Here is a 13,017-nt window from a genome sequence, read left to right as displayed (position 1 = left end):
GAAATAGAATGCTGTGAATCAATGCTCCACATGCGTTTTGATCCATCCACAGCGACTGGTTGAAAGTGTTTATGGCTTTTCTAAAGTTAACCATTTATGCAGATGGTATGTAAATTTCATAATATCATTTGTTGTTGTTGATTGGCGATTCTTAGTCTTTGAGTTATTTTGCTTGCTGCCTCGCGCTCCTCGCCATCTACACTGGTGTTGTGTTGTTGTGGCCATGCGTTGTCACTGATATTGGATTCGGAGTTCTGAATGCCGTATTTCACATTGATTTTTTTCACCTTTCTTTATTATGGCTGTTGTATATTTTTTTCCATTTCTTCTTTTTTTTTGCCTGGGGATTGTGGCAAGTGTGAGTGCGGGTTCTGTGTGTGCTTTTCGCTTTGCATGGCTTTGCTTTTTTTCGTTATTTTTTTTTTTTGGTGGGGACTTATTTATTTATATATGAAACGTGACTTCTTCATGGAATTGTGTATAAATAGGTGCGTTCTGGCCAGCGACATAATCAGTTTGATTTCTACGCGCGCTTAAAGCAGTTCGTTGACTGCTAGTTATTTGGGATTTTGAAACGATTAAGGAAACGAAAACTTTAAATAAAATAAAAAGTTGTGTTGAATTTTTTTTAATTTTCAATTAAAGCTAAATCGAAAAAGTGTTTTAAAAGTGTTTAGTTGAGAATAAGGTGCTTTACACAATTTATTTATTTATTTTCTAAACTAATAATAGACACAAGTGTGTGTGTTGGTGTGTGAATGTGCATTTGATTATATTATGTATGTCAGTAGTTGAATCCTCTAACCAAAGAGAGAGAGAAGACAAAACAACAACAACAAAAATAAAAAGAAAAGGAAAAAGTTAATGTTGAACGAAACGTGGACGTGTCTAGCATATGAAACTTTGAAAATTAAAATTTCAATTATTTCAAGAACTTCATATTGGAATTCTAAGTGAAAAACGAGAAAAAAGAGACAAATGAACACTTAAAAAAATTCAAAATTCTTTGGAGCAAAGAAATTTGTTACAAGTTTGTGTCTTGAGACTTTTGTTGTATTTTGAATTTAATTGCAAGTGTGTGGTTGAAGTTGTTCTGTTATTTTTTAATTTTTTTTATTACATGTTTGTGTCTTAAATCTTTTGTTTTCTTTAAGAACCATATTTCATTCTGAAGTTTGTGTCTTAAGTCTTTTGTTTTTTTCCACCTTATCCTTTGTGCCCAGCCATTGCTCATCGTCAAACAACAAGCTGTTAATAAATTTCCTTTCAAATTTAACATTTTATGATTTTGTTTTTCTTTTATCGCCAAAATGTCAAATTTAAGTCTTAAATGAATTAAATCAACAAAATGGGACTTTATTTGCTAACCGTATCTTTACAACGAATCAATGTAATTGATACTCATTAATAAATTAGTTAATGAATGAAACGAAACAAGCTTTAAGGTATTATCAGCTTTTGTTTTCTTTGAATTTCTTGGAAGATTTGTGAAAAAAATTTATTGGTAATTAATTTAATTAATTGTGATTTCTGTTTATGAAGCGGAAAATTTAAAAGGCATCTGATAATCGGGGGTAACATGTGAGAGAGATGAGATCTTGTATTAAAAAAATTCTGGGAAATAATGTTAAGATCCTCGAAAGCAATGAAATCAGGAGGAAAGTGGGGCGTTACTCCGAAAAATGTACCCACATTAAAATGTATTGCGAAAAAGTCGTGTACGTCCAAATAAACCAAATCTATTGGAAAATTTGCCCAAAACTTCCCGAATAACAAAAATCTGGGGGTATCTTACATATGGGCAGTATCCTAAAACGACATTTTCTGAGGGCCTATATTAATAATTCTTTTTATTTAATAATTTCAAAATTTTTAAATGTTGGGGCATTTAAATGGAACTTCGCCAAATTGTAAAAAAATACTTGAAATAGGAGTTGTCCCAAGAAGGGGGCCCAAAAGTAGATCGCTATGGCCTATTTTCAGTACCAATGATTGTGGGTGTAATCCAATGGTCTCTAACAAATTTCAAAGCTCTATACTAAATGCATGCTAAAATTAAGAAGGTAAAGTCATTTCAAATAAGCATACCATAATTCTACCATGACTTAATGTCGCGAAATATATCTCAAACTACAGGGTCTCTTTAGATACATTCAAAATTATATAAAGGCCTTAACAAGATTTAGCACAAGAGCCGGAAACTCTTTTCGGGTTTTGATCTACAAACCGAGGACTTTCAAATCCACTTGACATTTCCCACAATCCAAACTGGCTATTGTACCGTGAAATTATAAGAAAATGTGCAGCAAATTGGAAAAAAGTGATATTTTTTCAAAAATAAACAAGGTTTTTTTTTTATATTTTTTATGGTATATATTAAAAATACAATTTTCTTTTGTTCTGAGACCCACAATGAAAATTGATCCAGAATAATTCTTCCTTTGACATTTTTCCCAAAATATGAAATATAACTGGAAAATTTGCCTGGGATTATATACATGTTAATTGGGGTCCCTTTGTATATGTCCAAAACTATATAAAGGCCTTAACAAAATTTAGTCTAAAAAACCCAAACTTCTTTTAGGTTTTTTTTTAGGTTTTGATCTACAAAAGAGTACTGTCAAGTCCGCTTGAAAATTTTCATAATCCAAATTGGCTATTGTATAGTGAAATTATAAGAAGAGAATTGGGAAAATTGCTAATTTTTACGGAAATAAACAAGGTTTTTTTTTATTAAAATTAAATGAAAATTAATGATATTTTTTCATGTTTCATATAGAATATACACATTTCTTTTATTCTGAGACTCACAATGAAATTTGATCTCGAATAATTCTTACTTTGACAATTTTCCCCAAAAATGAAGTATAATGGGAGATTTTGACAAAGATTGGAAAGGTGTGCAATTAAGGGTAAAAAAAGGCTTAAACATAATTTTCATAAAAATTTTCAAAATTTCGAATGTAATTTTCTTGAAAACTATTAAGCCTACATATATGATTCATTCTGAGATTTATTGTAAAATTTTGTATAGAAAATTTCTTTACTTAACAACTTCCACCTAAAACGAAATTTTTGGTTACTTTCAGGCGTCAACTCGAATTAAGTCAGAGAAAAAACTATCGAGAAAATTAAGAACATTTTTGTATTTTTTTTTTTTTGGAAATTGATGCAAATATTTTTTGATATATAATGATAATATAAATTTCTTTTTTTATGAAGAATATGTTTGTCTTTGACGCCATCTTTCTAAAATGATGCTTAGTAGGAGATTTTTTCATAAATTCACACAAAGTAGGGCTTTAACTCTAAAATGTCTCCTTAATATATATGAGTTCCAATCGTTCAGGTAAGGTTTAGACTTTTAACGCCTTTGGCGTCCTATAGTAGAAATTCATGACAAATAATTTTCTAGAATATTTTAACTTGCTACGATCCCGTTTGAGGGAGTTTTTAACCAAATTTAGAAATTTGGACCAAAAAGAGACCCCTTTGGTGACTCGTTGAAAATGTTGAAACAAAATAAATCTTGTGTTCTTATCTGAAATATTGCCGAAGGCACTATATACCTAAAATCAACGGGTTTCAAGTAATTTTAATCCGAAAATTTAAAAAATGTGAAAGAGAAGGGATCTTCCCCCTCTATTCAGAATACTTTTCGATGTAAACTTTCAAAACGTCAATACACGTGTATTTTTTGGCACTACTATAATAATCAGCTGAATCCTCCCCGTAATTTGAAATTTGTCGCAGTGTTATAAATTGTAATCAAATTCCATGCTGCAAAAATTCGCTAGTATTTTTAAATGCAGGTCAAAGCAAGACACACCTGGTTATACCCTACACCACATAGTGGTAACATTCAGAAGGAAGCGAGGTGGGTCCTTAATTAATTTTGAATTTCTTCATAGAATCACTCCTTTAATATAATCCTTCTCCATGCACTCTATAGCAATGTTATTTGGTATAAAAGATTAAAATGTCTCCATCAAATTTAGTGAAAATAGAGAGAGATGAGATCTTGTATAAAAAAGCTGTGGGAAATTCTAACCATTCTCTAATGTCCAAAGTCTGCGGCCAAAATGTTTGCCTGCCCAAGGCTTTAAAACACCCTCCAGAATATTTTCGCCATAATATTCGGCATTTATTCTGATGCCACGGTCGATTAATATAAGAGGAAAGCGACCATCGGCTGTTATCGGAGAAAATCAAATTCGGCAGTTTACCACTTTCGGCCAAGCGAAGCAACTCTTTAACTCTTTTGAGTCTTTATGGAATTTCAATAGTTTTACCCCGAGCCTGTTGTACAGTATTTGCAGAATGGAATATTGCGATATGTTCAGCTCACGAGCCATTTTTCGTCCACTACGACGCGGGTTTCCATAAAGTCGATTCTTTACTTTTCGAGCAATTTCTGCTGATGTTGCTGTTTTCTTCCGTCCACTTCCTTGACGTCGGGCTACGCTACCAGTATCACGGTAACGAGCGATGGTACGAGACACAAAAGATTTATTCACATTTAAATGCTGGAGTGCTCTAACGATAGCCACTTGTGATTTTCCAGCCAAATGTAAAAAAAATCACACTATCGCGCCTGAATTCCATCACGAATAACTTTTTTTCTGGAGAATTCTCACTACAATGCTTTAGTATGCTTGATATAGTACAATTTTGTGACAAATAATTTTGTAGATTAATTTGACTTGCTATGATCCCGTTTAAACTAAGAACCGCTTCTTGAAAAAAGTTCCAAAAATACCCCTTCGTTGACTCGTTTGGGGTTAAAATTAAATCAAAATAATCCTTGTGTTTTTATTTGAAATACTCCCAAAGACAATATATATCTGAAATGTAAGGATTCAAAGATATCTTAATACAAAAATTTCCAAAAGTATGGAAGAGGGAGAACTTGTCCCCTCTATTTTGAAAACGTGTATTTTTTGGCTTTTTTTTATAATCTGCTGGATTTTTCGTGCAATTATTCTTTGTGTTGCACGGTTTTATTGAAGGTATCCTACTTTAATTGTGGAAAAGTTTTGAATTAAGTTTTTGAAAGGAAGCTTTCGTTGTATTCGGCATGTACTTCTAAAGGGCAATCAAAGGAAAAAGTAAGAGCCTGTTTCTGAATGACGATATGAAAACGAAGTGGAAAAAAATGTTCAAATTATTATTTGTGATTTCCATTCTGTCCGTCTGTCTGCCCATTTTTTACGTAGAGGTCAAAGTTTTATCAGAATGGACACCTATAATTTGATATCGACCCACTCTTAGATATAGTCTCCTTGTCATTTTCTGTAAAGACTTCCACCTCAGGTTCAAACTATAGTAAGTGTAAACTAACATTCAGAGTTATTCGAAGGTTAATTTAGCTAGTAAAAACGTGTTAAAAAACTTTGCAGTGCTGAGAAGTTTATTTTGAGTTCAAATGTTGGTGATCCTTGGGACAAGAAATAATGGCGCCCAACGTGAAGCTCCAAAACACAACCCAGAGATTAAGCGTTTCTTGTTCTATCGATCCAATATCTAGCCGGATAAATTTGTCAGCATGCCTGCAACTTCAGAGAGTTCATATCAACTAATAATGTTTTGGACCGTAATATTGGGAATATTTTAAACAATAAGAAGTCGAAATTTCAAATTAATAAAATAAAATCATATATCTAGGAAATATACTATATGGTTATGCAAATATTTGAAGAAAGCTCATTATAGGTAAATACCACACAGCATCCAGTAATAGGAAAATCTGGTTCTGAAACAGATGATTTATCTAATAACAACCATATTCCTTTGGGCATCCAAGGAACATATCCATTAGCAGCTACATTTTGCAATTAATATCTTCAGAGAACCATAAAACTAATCTATCAATGATCTGAATAAAATCTTTATTCTTATTCGACCATCAGAGAAAGTAAACATTTGAATATAAAAAAATACCCTTTCGATAGAAATTTCATTTTCTATGATGCTATTTATTTTCCAAACAAAATAAACTTGAAACAATCTTTCTTTTGTTTAGCGGAAGCAAGTAATTATAAAAAAGGGGGTTTTCAAAAAAAAAAAAATACTTTTTAATTGATGATGGATAAAACATTCGCCTCAAAGTGGGCAAATAAAATTGATAGTGAATTAACTAACTTTCTATGGGGAGTTGATACTAATTTGAGTAGTTATAAAGAACACAGATAGAAAACTCTTAAAATTGAAAATGAGGTAACAAATATTTGCGTTACGGCTTTTTATTTCAGAGAGATTGGGGCTATGTTTACTGGAGGCATTTTTAATGATTTTTATCATGAATTTCTCGACATATGTTCTTTTACATGTTATGTTAAAATAATAAATTTTTAATTTATAAAAACCAACATAATGCACTATCTGCAATTGCAAAAAAAAAGTAAAACTGAAGAGAAATAACTCATTTGATGATGAGAGAGGTTGAGGATAAAGGAATAAGGGATTAGACCCATAAGTCATGTGAGGCTTGAATATGGAATGGTGACAGGACAAGTATGAAGATCGACAACGTCGCGCTTAGGTTTGCTATAATACTGGTAGGAGATTGTGAAGATTTTTACTCTTAAATATTGACTTAAATAAAAATGTCATTCGAGGTCTTCACAACAATAACAACATTTATAAAATATGCCACTCGTCAAACGTAGATATTTTAAATAAAATCAGTAAAAAACACGAGTTAATTTTGGCCGAGCAGAACTTCAAGTACCCTCCACCATGAGGCGCAGAAAACTTTTAAAAATAAAAGAATCGGGATTGATTATTGTGTCCATTTCCATTTTTGCTGTGAAATCGGGTGGTAAAAAGTCCTAAAAATGCTGTAAAGTCGTTGGTAGCGGATTACCGGATAGTGGTTGTTATCTATTGTGAATGTCAAATACCAAATTAAAAGAAGAATTAATGTTGCTAAAATTGGCAAAATACCATATATTTGGAGGTACCTCCTCCTCCTCCTCTATGGGGCTATCTGCCACAAGAGGTTGTAATCGTTACGAACCCTAAGTAGCGATTTTTAAATAACCCAGTTATAATATAAGTTATAGATCATCAGAAATATAGGGATATATGAAAATGTGAACATACAGGGTGAGATGAAAAAACTGCAACCAACTTCAGACTGCTGTCATTTCTAAGCCACTCGTCCAACAGCTGTTAAAATTATTCCAGTGACAGCTCATTATATTGTTTACAAGCGTACAAAAGCATTTTGGTGAGAATTTTTCAGATAAAAATAGTTATTCGAAATGGCATTCAAGCGGGATAGTGTGATTTCTATATATTTGGCTGAAAACCTACAAGTGTCTATCGTTAAAGCACTCAAGCATTTAAATGTGAATAAATCTTTTATGTCTCGTACCATCGATCGGAGTACTTTAAAAAGCAAGGTTGGCACTAAAAAATGCCAAAGTGTCGCTCACCTCAAGCAAGCGCTTCGCCGGGAATGGGGCAAAATACCGCAGAGTAACATTCGGGCAGCGTGTGACGGTTTCATTGGCCGTTTGAAGGCCATAATTCGTGCCAAAAGTGACCAAATCGAACAAATCTAAACTTATAACTGGTCCACTCCTTCTGGTACCTCCCCCACAAAGGGTCATTATTTGTATTTATTATATATTATATATTTGTAATTATTTGTAATTATTTTTTGTATTACACAGCGTTATTAACAAAATAAAACGAAATATTGTCAGCACCTTCTTTAAAAAATTTAATTGAAATAGGCTTATTTCTGTCTGTACCGCAATGCCATTACTCAATTGAAGTATGCTACTCTCTCTCTCGCTCTTTTCCGTCACATTACTTACCATTTCTCTCTCTCTCTCCACATGAAACACCTAACATTAAAGTTCGTTTCTTAAGTCTTTTGTACATGAAGGCCTATTTATCGATAGTAAATACTCTCTCCCTCTCTTAATTTTCACCATAGGACTCCTAATTTCTTAAGTGTCTACGAAATCATAAAAATGCCTTAATAATGTGTCTTTAATCTTTTCTTATTAGCTGCATCTCAACTCATATTTTTATTCATTCATTCATTCATTTCATTTTGACAACGTCAACCCAATATATAATCATTAGAGAACAAATTATAACTTTACTAATGAAAGTGTAACACTGGGGCGTCTATATTTACAGACCTCTGGCAAATTCCCCTCCGCAAATTAATGTTTATTATCATCTGTTTAGCATTTCACATTGTTTATTTTTATTTTAAACATTTTTTTTTTTGGTTTTCTGGGCTAGCCAAATTGGTGACCTCTCAAAAAACCAAAACCAATGATGACAGGAAAATGGCACACTGGTTAGGTTACGGTATCGTGCGTATTATGTTAATTTGTGCCAAAAGCGCGAAACCGGTTCTATGCCAAGAAGTCTGGTCGCCCCAATTAGCAAACCACTCAAGCAATCAACCATTCGCAGCTACAGCATGTTAGAAATGACTGTCACCTCTTTCTATTGCGACGCACAGCTGGGAGAAATGGTGGGTTTGTTTAGTCACACCGAACAGCTTCTTGTTTGTGGCAAACGGCTTAGATTTCATGCAAAAGAATAGCAGAAACAACAACAAGACGCACATGGAGACTTCAAAACATAAGACTTCACAAAACCAATCAATGGAACAACAAATTCAAAGTTTTTTTTTTCGATAAAGACCTATAAAAGAGTTTTGTTGTTGCTATTTTTCTTCACAGAAAAATAAAGAATTAGGTTAATCACTTCTTGAACGATAAATGTTATTAATGCGGTCAGCAGGAACAACAGAAACATTGGTTGTTTTGACAAATAAATTTAAGAAGAAATGTCAATATTCCAAGCTGCTGAAAGGTGTTCAATTTCGTTTCTTTTGCCTTTAATAATTGGTAGCTGTTGTTGTTAAGTGTTATGTTTGTGTTTATTATTATTACTTTTTGGCATGTTCATTAAGTTGTGAAAAGATCAAAAAAAATAATTTAATCGGATAATTGAGAAATTAGTGAAAACAGAAAAATACCTTTCGTTACCATTTCGACAGCTATCAGATAACAATTAATGAGGGTGTGCAGAATTGAGGTTTAAGAAGGGAAATTATAATTCGCTATAGATCACATGCGTGTGGTTGATCGGATTATTGGCCATAGAGAATTTCTCCTTTTAAAATAAGTTTTTAATCCTATTATATTCTTAATCTGGTGTACTTTCTGCAATAAACTATTTTCAGTTATTCAGAAAAACATGTATCTAGGGATCTTAAAAAACACTTCTTCCTTTGTTGAGTGATTGTAAGAAACTAAAAATTTATTAAAAAAATATTTCTTAAGAACTGTTGTGGTGCCAGAACGGGTTGGCGGATATCTATCATCTTTACATCAGATTTTGGTTTTACTTGTTTTGCGTTTTATGAGCTTTTTTCAAAAACTTGAACCCTTTGTGGGGGAAGTACCAGAAGAAGTGTGCAGATATATCCCATTTCACAGCAGATCTTCTGTTAGTAAAAATAATGACATCTGATTATTTCGGATTTTATGATCGTTTTGGTTATTCAAAACTTTGACATGTTGAGGGTATCAGAAGAAATGGTCCGATCTAGACCATCTTTATAATAGATCTTGTGTTGTTAGAAATATTGAGATTTACCAAGTCTGAATGGAATCGGATGTTAATTTGGCGTTTTAGAAGCTTTAGGGATATTCATAATTTTTTGTGAGGAAGGCACCAGATATATATTATATCCAGACGATATATTTCATCTTTACACCAGACCTTGGGTTATTAAAAATAGCGTGATGCGTGTAATTTGCAGAAAATCGGACGCTTACATCACATTTTATAAGAATTATAATTGTTCAAAATTTTGACCCGTTGAGGGGTCAATGGAGTGACCCCACATTCTCCATTTTTGCACGTGACCTAGCACTGATGCAAATATTAGGATTTGCAAAGTTGGAGCAAAATCGGATCATTCTTTCTCTTGCTGTGTAGTAAAATAAAGTCTAAAACCGTTATTTCGATGAGGCACGTTTTGGTCGTATGTAATGATATATATCCTCTCCTGCCATATGGCTGAGGGTATAAGTATGTAGAAGTAAGAGAAAAGAAATTAAGTAATAGCACCCAAGAATCTCCTCCATCTTTCAATCCGGTTTCTTTTGAAGATGCCACCTCCTTTGTCTACCGGTTTTAATTTCCAGGCTGAATCCTCTTCATGTGTCGTCTTCTTTCTGAAGCCATTGCTCTCTGGTAAAGCCTGCCCTGCAAGCGTACATGACCTCCTGCCACTCCAGACTGCCTTCTGGCTGCACGAATTTCGCAGACATCTTTATCTTCGTGGGCTTTGAGCTTCCTACAGCTTCTTATTATTCCAGATGGCCATTCTTTTTCGTCTTTACCTCCTTGGCATACAGCTTGTCCTCCATCTTTTCATCCGGCCGCTTTTTAAATTGCCAACTTTTTTTTGTCTGCCGGCTTCAATTTCCAGGCTAAATTCTCTTCACATGTCATCTTCTTTATACAGCCATTGTTATACTTCTCTGGCAGCGCCATCCTATAGACCTTGGACAGCATTTCGTTCAGCGTTGCAAGCGTATATAATCCAGTCCGTATTTTTCTAGCTGCACCAATTTCTATCTCTCTAAGCTTCCGTCACCATCTTAATATTACAACGTCGCAGATTAGCATCCTTTTTCGTCTTTATCTCATTGGGGTACAGCTCATCCCTGACTTCTGTCGTTTCGTTTTAACATGATATTTCGTATAATATTTCGATTATTTTGCTACTTGAATTCTTCAGTGATTGGAAGCTATAGCTAAAGTTACGTTTAAACTCCTTATATTCAATACCCAGGCTGAATCGTCTTCTTTTTGAAGTTAATCTTTCCCTGGAAATGGACCTTGGACAGCATTTCGTTCCAGCGTTGCAGGTGTACATAATCTGCTGCCACTACAGTCCATCTTTTTCTAGCTGCACTAGGTATTTTCATCTTCCTAAAAATTTGAGCTTCCTTCAGCATCTTATTATTTCAGCGTCGCCGATGACCATCCTTTTTCGTGTTTATCTTATTGGCGAACATCTCATTCTAGATTTCTATATTTTCCGTTCCAACATGAGTAGGACATTTCGCTTCTTTTGCCGCCTGGAGGGTTTTCATTTCAAGTGCTTCGGGGTTGTCCTTTCAATTCTTCGGGACTTGATTCTGCCCCAAGTATTTCAACTTCAGTAGTGGGATATTCTACTTCGTTTCTTTTGTCTTTGCTGGTATTTTGAAACTAATCACGACTTTTTAGCTACATTACGGGCCCCCTCCGAAGAGGCCAAACCATCCAAAAGTAGTTTCACTTCCTCCCCCAAAGACTTTAAAATGGGAATACCTAAAACACTTTTTTTGACTGGCTTAAGTTATCGGCTGGCTTCTTCATAAAATAACAAAGGAGCTTAGGGTAAACAAGTATAAATTACGGACCGGAATTGAATTAAGTCAACCTTAAACTATTCTGTTCTTTTACGAAAAAAAAAGTCGATGGCTATAGCCAGTAAAAAAACGTCTATCTATTTGCACCTTAACAGTGTATTTTGCTTGACTACTTATTGCATGCGTTCTTTCCTCAGTATCCACCAATTATTAATTTTGTAGAACACGGCATTTATTTTCATTCAAATCATCCTTCATGCTTAAGTTTCGTTGAATCTGGACGTTAAATAACTGCAAGCGTTCTAAAGCAACCTTCAGACTACATTCAAGCTTTTTGTTCGTTGCACGTAGTTCTTCAATTTCAAGCCTTGCATCCTCTAAAAACTGGGCATATTTTTTATACACGGCCATAGCAAAAAATGACGTTTAAACTCCATACATTCTCAATTCCATCTTCAGTTGTTATCATGACTCAAAGCATCGCTAGCCTCTCTTGCCAAAGCCTCGTTCACGTATAGTAGCGTATGATTAGACATATTTGGTCTGTCTTGTAATCTAGACAGAAGCAGCAAATGCGCAATTTTTAGCATGGATCTTTCTTTCAGCTGGTGTCATAGAAAAGAATTTTCCATATTCCATCATCTTGTGTCCAACTTCATTGCAGACACTGCACACGACTCCTGTTCATGATTAAGTCATTTCCCGAACTTCGTAAGTGGCGGTCATTTCACCAATTTGTCCTTCTGGGGAAATTGACTTAAAGACTAATCATTTTTGTTTTAAGATCTCTGATATGAAGCCCCTTAAAAAGAGTGTACACCTCCATAACAGTCTTCTCTTCTGAAGTCTCTTTCTAAAAAGTCTCTCTAACTTATTTCTAATGCTCGACTCACCACATGCTCTTATCTTATTGAGTACTGCACAAAACCGTGTGCTAGTCCAAAAAAGAGATTATTTAAGAGAAAACAAAAGTTGTATTTTTCTTTACATTTATCCATTCCAAAGTCATTAATTAGTGAATTTTCACAAAAAATTTATAAATTAAATTTTAGCACATGTTTTTTGATTATTTAAAAAAACAAAGAGAAATTGGACTGGTGAGCGAGGCCTTTTTTTGAGTAGCGCTGATCTTATTTGAAGTGGGCTGTATTAAAAGAGAGACCAGCTATTCTATGATATTATAAAAACATGTTCACTTATCTGCGATCAGGAATACAAACTCATATTTTTAACAAGAATTTTTAAGATTTTATGACCCAATTATGGTTTAAATGTTTTAATACAGGAGTCTCTTACAACGACTTGATGAAATTTGGGCTACTTCTTTCCAAATTAATACAGTTTTCATTTAGATTTTACAAAACCTTTCAACCCTTTTAACTCTTTTTCAATATTCGGTCCCCCCTCGCATAATTAATTAAAGCTATAAACAAGAAACATAAATCTTCTTTGACATAACCGTTAACTTTATTTATTTTCTAAAATTCGCTAAAATCCAAAAGAAATAGCTTTCATACGTCACAAATTTACGAGAAATATGTAAATTTAGGGTTTTGTGTTTGTTTTGTTAGAAAAGAATTCTAAATTTCAATTTCATTTTTTCAAAAAA

At 33.6% G+C, this 13,017-nt stretch overlaps 1 protein-coding gene across 1 annotated transcript in view; it reads left to right on the top strand.

The window, feature by feature from the left end:
- The first annotated feature begins 534 nt into the window (after nucleotides 1–534).
- LOC101894465 (probable chitinase 10) overlaps nucleotides 535–13,017 on the top strand; it is a 30,078-nt gene continuing 17,595 nt past the window's right edge. The window contains exon 1 of the mRNA XM_005191702.2: nucleotides 535–688. The gene's annotated coding sequence lies outside the window, so the exon portion shown is untranslated. The remainder of the gene's footprint in view (nucleotides 689–13,017) is intronic.

The sequence above is a fragment of the Musca domestica genome, unplaced genomic scaffold, assembly GCF_030504385.1.
Source record: "Musca domestica strain aabys unplaced genomic scaffold, Musca_domestica.polishedcontigs.V.1.1 7, whole genome shotgun sequence".
Lineage (NCBI taxonomy): Eukaryota > Metazoa > Arthropoda > Insecta > Diptera > Muscidae > Musca > Musca domestica.
Note: the sequence above shows the minus strand (reverse complement) of the source record. Positions and strands in the feature narration are given on the sequence as shown.